Raw genomic sequence first — 6,432 nt, forward strand, 5'->3', positions numbered from 1 at the left:
TGCTTGGAGAAAGTGCCAATGCCACTATGAATGGAATTACAAGGGACAACATTAACCGAGAGCAGTTCAATAATGGGTTGTTTGATCTGGAGATAGAAGAATTGCTACTGCGGGAGGACCCCAACACGTTCAATGATGCCGTCGATAAGGCCCTTAACATCGACGCGATCAGCCGAGGATCTAGAACAAGGCAGCGCAGGCGGTTGGCAACAACCAGGTACCTTCAACATTCAGACCAATGTGTGGATATACATCATGTTCAATCTGTAAGTGGACAACTAGAAGCCGACATGATAACTGCAGAAATGAACGAGATGAAAAAAACGAGTGAAGAACCAGGCAGACATGATCAAAAAGATGTCATGATGAGTAAGTTTGTCAACTCGGTAATCACCGGACCACCAAAGGAAACAACAGGAGACCAGGACGGAAACCCGCGCTGATCGTTCAGTCCATATCCCGAAAACAGCCCTTACTGCCAGAACTTTGCCAACACTGGTAAGAAGCAGTCCAGGACTTCAAAGCAATGAACCCACTGCTACAATTGGTTTAAAATGGGACACTACACACGGGAATGCACTGAACCCAAATAGAACCACTTAAACTAAGACCGACCGGGAACCTCCAGGGATTTGGGAAAGCATGTTTCATCCCTGCCGAAAGGAAACAATATCCAACTAATAACCATAACACTTTAAACAGTTTAGAAGCAGTCAACAAAGTTCAGAAACCACCGTTTCTCACACCTTAATTTTGCACCGAAAGGAAAAAGCGGACAAACCAACTAGAAAAATTACAATTACAGAAGAAGACAACGAGACTCCAATAGAAATTTTGGTGGACACAGGAGCTTCAACCATTATGACAATATATTCCACCTTTGGCCAACTTAAGGAATCAAGAAAACTGATGGATTACAGTGAACTCCTAGAGGCGAGTGACGGTCGGTAAACAAACGTTACAGGATCAGCATGATGGCCTCTGGAACTATCAATGACGATGCTGGTGAGAACGACGGCAACTTAAGACTCAGCAGAGAGGAGAAAGGAGAACCCGGCTGAAAGGCAGAAAATAAGTAAACAGAATCATGTCTAAATCCAGGGGACCAGTTCATAATACAAGCTGGAGAGGCTGCTGTTCCTCTAAGTTCACTTCAACAGCAAGCCGAGCAGATCTTGAAGAAATGTGCCCTAGATGTACGAGGAGATCATTGGATAGTTCTGCTTGACCTTGTCATAAAATACAGAGACGCGTTTCCCTTGGTTGACTACGAGCTGAGATCAACCGACGTGGTTGAGTATAGAATTGAAACAGGTAATAGAAAGGCTATCAATTTACCGTCACACCGAATCTCACTTGCAAGGATACCAATCATCCAGGAAGAAATTAGAAAAATGTTAAGGAGAGGAGTGATACAGCCATCAAAAAAGCCATATAGTGCGCAACCTGTACTACAGAAAAAGAGAGACGGGAGCTGCGAGGTTCTTTGTGGATTATAGAAAACTGAATGCTGTCACATTGGTGGACGCCTATTCCATGCCTAACCAAGCCCAAGTGTTTGATGCTCTGAGAGGACAAAAATTTTTATCTTCCGTAGATCTAGCAAGTTAATTTTGGCAAGTCCTTGTAGCCGCGGAACATGAACACAAGACCGCGTTTCTGACCCCAAACGGCGGTTTGTATGAGAATGTCCGAATGCCAATTGGTCTGTCCAATGCAACCGCAACCTCTTAACCACTTATGAAGGAGCTATTCCAGTAGAGCATCTATCAAACCAACCTCAACTTCTCGAACGATGTCCTCAGATATAGCGAGACGGCACAGATTAACTTTAAACGTCTGGAAGAAGTGTTCGTGACGCTACGTAACGCCAATTTGAAATTGAAGCCGAAGAAGTGTCAGCTTTTCCAAAGGCAGGTAGTGTACCTTAGTTATGTCATTAGAGTTGATGGAACTTCCCCCAACCTCGAGAAGACGTCAAAAGTTAAGGAGTGGCCCATTCCTAAGACAGTGAGCAATATCCAGTCCTTATTGCATTTGCTAATTACTATCAAAGGTTCATCAAGAACAATGCAAGCATCTCAAAACCCATGGACGATTTGACTAAGAAGATTGCGCAATTTGAGTGGACCCCAGCTCAGCAAGTATCTTTTGACCAGTTGGGGTTAGATGTAGTGACCGCCCCGGTTCTCCAGTACCCCGACTACACATGCTCTTTCATTGTAGACACTGATGCCAATAATGTGAGTATTGGAGCAGTGCTCTCCAAAACAAATCAATGGAGCGGATCGAGCTTTTTTTGTCACGAGTGTTAAGCAGGACGAATATGATGCATTCGACCACCAAAAAAGAGGCCCTGGTAAAACAAGCCCTGAAGTTGTACCGACCCTATCTGATGGGCGTGCTGTTCGTCGTAAGAACTGACCACGCCAGCTTACGTTGAATGTTTCGACAGGACGCGGATGGGATGACGTTCTGGGTGATTCAGAAGCTTCAGGAAATTGACCTCAAGTTTGTGCGCAGAGCAAGTAATAAACAAGGCAATGCTGACGGTCTGCCAAGACGCACATCAGACGAACCAGACTGAGTTCCTGGAGAGAGAGGAGGATTGACAGATAGTTGCCTTGAGCCTGTTTCCTCGAAGTGGCTTTGTAAAGAACATGGGTATCCTATGGAATGGCCAGAGAGAAAAAAAAAGAGGGAAGAGTTGCCAACTCAGAGGAAGAGGCACTGGTCAAGCAATCACCTCGAGTAGAGGGATGCCTGATGTAGAAAAAAGCAGAAGGAGGAAGAAGCTATTATCTGAGTTTTTCTGTTGTTTCCCTACAACCCCGGAGGAGCTTTGGTTCCAACATATCAACGCGAGAGGAAACAGTGCAGCATGAGACCGAAGTGTTGGTATATTGGTCTAGGTGGAATGGTCTCACTCTAAAGAAAAGCAATCTCTACCGGCGATGGTACTGCTGGGATGGACAACGCCCAATCCTTCAAATCTTTGTTCCAGTTGTGTGCGGAAAAAAATTCTGGATCAGTGCACGCATCCCTAGTCAGTGGGGGCACTTTGCTGTCAAGAGGACGTTAAGGAATATCCGCCAACGTTTCTGGTGGCCACACATGAGACAAGATGTCGAATGAAGCTTACTTGGTATCTACCTTGTCCAACTAGAACCACAGCTGAGAGGAGAAGGATAGGGAGACTCGTACAGTTTAAATTTTTGAAAACGGTTTCAAACGGTTACAGCAGATATCTTGAGTCCCGTTACGAGTGCCAACGATATGCGAGCCAAGCAAGTATTGGTAATGACAGACCTGCTCACGAAGTATTGGGTCAGTGTCCCTTGGAGGTTACCGAAGCAACTGATGTACCAAAAAAGATTGTTGAAAACTGAGTTTTGCGATTTGGTGTACCCGACGTACTCCACGCGGATCAAGGAAAGAACCTCGGGAGTAAGCTCATTTTTGAGTTTTTCAGACAGTTGAAAACTGATAAGACCTGTTGCGTCTGCTCGAGAACCTCAGCGGAACCGATATATCACAGCCTGGTTCTCAAGCTTTACGCCAGTTTGGTTTTTCATAGGGTTCGATTGAGTAATTATCTCGTGGAAGCTTTTAGTTGGTTGGACGTTTTAAAGGGCTGTAACTTTATTTTGTTGACTGAAGTTAAAAAAATTCTAAGTGATAATCAATGTTCAACCTCGTGCTGAAATTTGTAAGGCTTCAAAGAGTGTTAGAAAATTGGCTAACTTCTTGTCAAGTCAGCTCAACTAACATAAAACTTGCAAAATCTTAAGATCTAGCAAAACTTCGCAAAAAAGACAAAAGATGTTAAAGAACCAAAAAAGACAAAAGATGTTAAAGAACCAAACTGTCACCGAGAGCCAACTGCTCTTGGAGACAATTTCTAATGGTTTTGAATACAATATGGTTTCACTATTCAAACATTTGGGTTAAAGTAATTGATCAGGTAAACATCATATATAACATCATTGCTTCTTGTGTCTGATCGGTTAATCAAGAAAGTAATTTAAGACAATGTTTATATCGTAAATGTCAAGCTACTGCAATATTAACTTCTATTAACATAATCAATGATGGTTTCTACATAGGTTTAGATGCCTCTAATGTGCGGTATTTGAAATTAAATGACCACCTAAAGTATCATAAAATGAACAGTTAAAGAAACTTTACAATACAAGACAAAACATCGAAAACTGCAAGTTTTGCACCGTATAAGTGCTATTAGCCGCAGTTGTGGGTCTGATGCAATAACGTTCGTTTTGTCCATGAATAGTTTAGAGGTAACCCTATCCGTGTGCCATAACTTCGTTTGCTCAATTTTTCCTTCCAGATATGTGGTTTGTGCAAATTTTTGGTCCCAACTTGTCAGAAATTTCAGTTTTGACCATTTTTGAGTTTTGACAAATTCTATGTTTTTTCAGTTTTAGAAGTTTGTTCTTGCTGTCCGATGGCTGTTGAAGCTGTTTTGAACTGGCACCAACATCGCTGGTCCTGGTTTCGATCTCGGAAACACCATCGTAGAGTACTGGCGCTAACGTCACGACTGGCCGGTTCAGCTCTCCATGTACCATTTTGAAACTCGCTGATCGCACAACACCGTCATTCCCAGCAAGTATCTCAATGATTCGCGCCAACTTCTACCCACAGCGTTTCACAGAGTCATCCACTAGCCATACTAACTGGCTTTCTTTAAGATTTCGCACATGTTCCTTTGACCACTCGATCTCTGGTTTCATTGTGGAAGATACTTCCGAGTACTTTTTTCCAAAAAATGCCGGCATAAGCTTGAGCCATTTTGAAGGATTTTCTCAGGTCATCGTAGCGTTCACTGAATGCATAAATGGAACGCTCGCGTTCTCTCGTCTTAGCAGGAATTGTTTTGGCGTGAGTGTCATCAAGTCTTCAGGGCCGTCACATACTGCCGTCAGGGGTCTTGCTTTAAGTGTTTGCTCAACAAGACACCTTGTAGTGCTGAGTACCTCGTCGATGAGGCTCCAGTTGTCCAAGAGTGCCAGCATGTCTTTCTTGCAACTTTCAACAAGTCTCTCCCAGATTCAACCAAATCTTTTTCTGTGCTAAGTCGCTCTCAATCTTAGCTTTGTCAAACTGGTTCACTAATGCATTCAGCTCGTTAGCTGATCCCAAGAATTTTGTTCCGTTTTCACTGATGATGGTCTTCGGGTAGCCACGTCACGCTATTAATCTTGTCACTGCAGCTAGACATGACTGGGTGTCAAATGACTGCAACTTCGATGTGTACTGCTCTCGTTGTTAGGCAAGTGAAGAGGCAGCACCTGCTCTTCAAGGTACGTCGTAGAAACTTGACTTCAAAAGCCCTGAATTAATCGATTCTGGTATGGTTGAATGGGAACACATTTTCATCAAGTCGTTCCCGGGGTAGATCTGCTATCCGTGGGTGGATTGGGTTGGTGCTTCTGAGTCTGCAATTTGACACATCTTGACTTGATTTTATTTAGTGCTTTTCTTAATCCAATGATCCAGTACTCTCGATGGAGTTTGTTTCTTTCGTATTCTGTGCCCTTGTGTAAGTTAACACGGTGCACTCTCTCCAACAGAAGTTATACAACTGGATGTTTCGCTGTCAATAGTATTGGTTGTTTTGCATTGTAATCAACATTTGAGTGTTTCAGTAGACTTTCACTCAAATTGTTCCATCTTCTTCTATGAAGTGCAACAATTTTGCATTGTTCAGTGTTTTTGAATTTTTTTTGCTGCTAGTTATTGACTTTGAAACATCCGGGAAGTTTTCGTAATGAACAAATCAAAACAAAATTTGTTCTGCTGGGTGGACTGTGTCTGCTTTGAGAAGTTACTTCGGCTTCGTCTTCAAACTCATGCAGTGGGCAACTGAATTTTTGATGTGTTTGAAGCTACTATACCGTGTCTCGTCAAACAGTTGGTCTAGTTTAGTTTCTGTGGCTCCAGCACTGGTAGCTTGCTCAGCTTCAATTTTTTTTCACTTGGCACCACGGCTTTGACCACTTTTCTTCATCTGTCTGGAGCCACTCTGGCACTTTTAACCACCCCAACTTCCGGAGGTTTTCCTTGGACATCCCTGTTGTGCTAATATCTGCTGGGTTCTCAATGCCTTTGACATATCTCTATTGATCCATAGAAGGATTTTTCAGTTTTTCTGCTGCCTTGTTGGCAACAAACCTTTGTTGTTTCTTGTAAGCTGTTTGTAACCACTGTAATACTGTAAATCAATCTGTTCAATAATTTTGTCAATTTTCACATCATGTACTCTCAATATCTGCCTTCTGAGACGAACGCCGTAGACTGCACCTTGAAGCTCTATCTCGAATAGTCGTGTGTCTGATAGGTGCTACAAGGCATTTTCCTATCACTTAGGTGAGTTTTGCGTCGCCTCGTCTCGCAGATATGCCACAATGC

The sequence above is a fragment of the Convolutriloba macropyga genome, chromosome 6 (assembly GCF_964194025.1).
Source record: "Convolutriloba macropyga chromosome 6, txConMacr16.3, whole genome shotgun sequence".
In the NCBI taxonomy this organism is placed as follows: Eukaryota; Metazoa; Xenacoelomorpha; order Acoela; family Convolutidae; genus Convolutriloba; species Convolutriloba macropyga.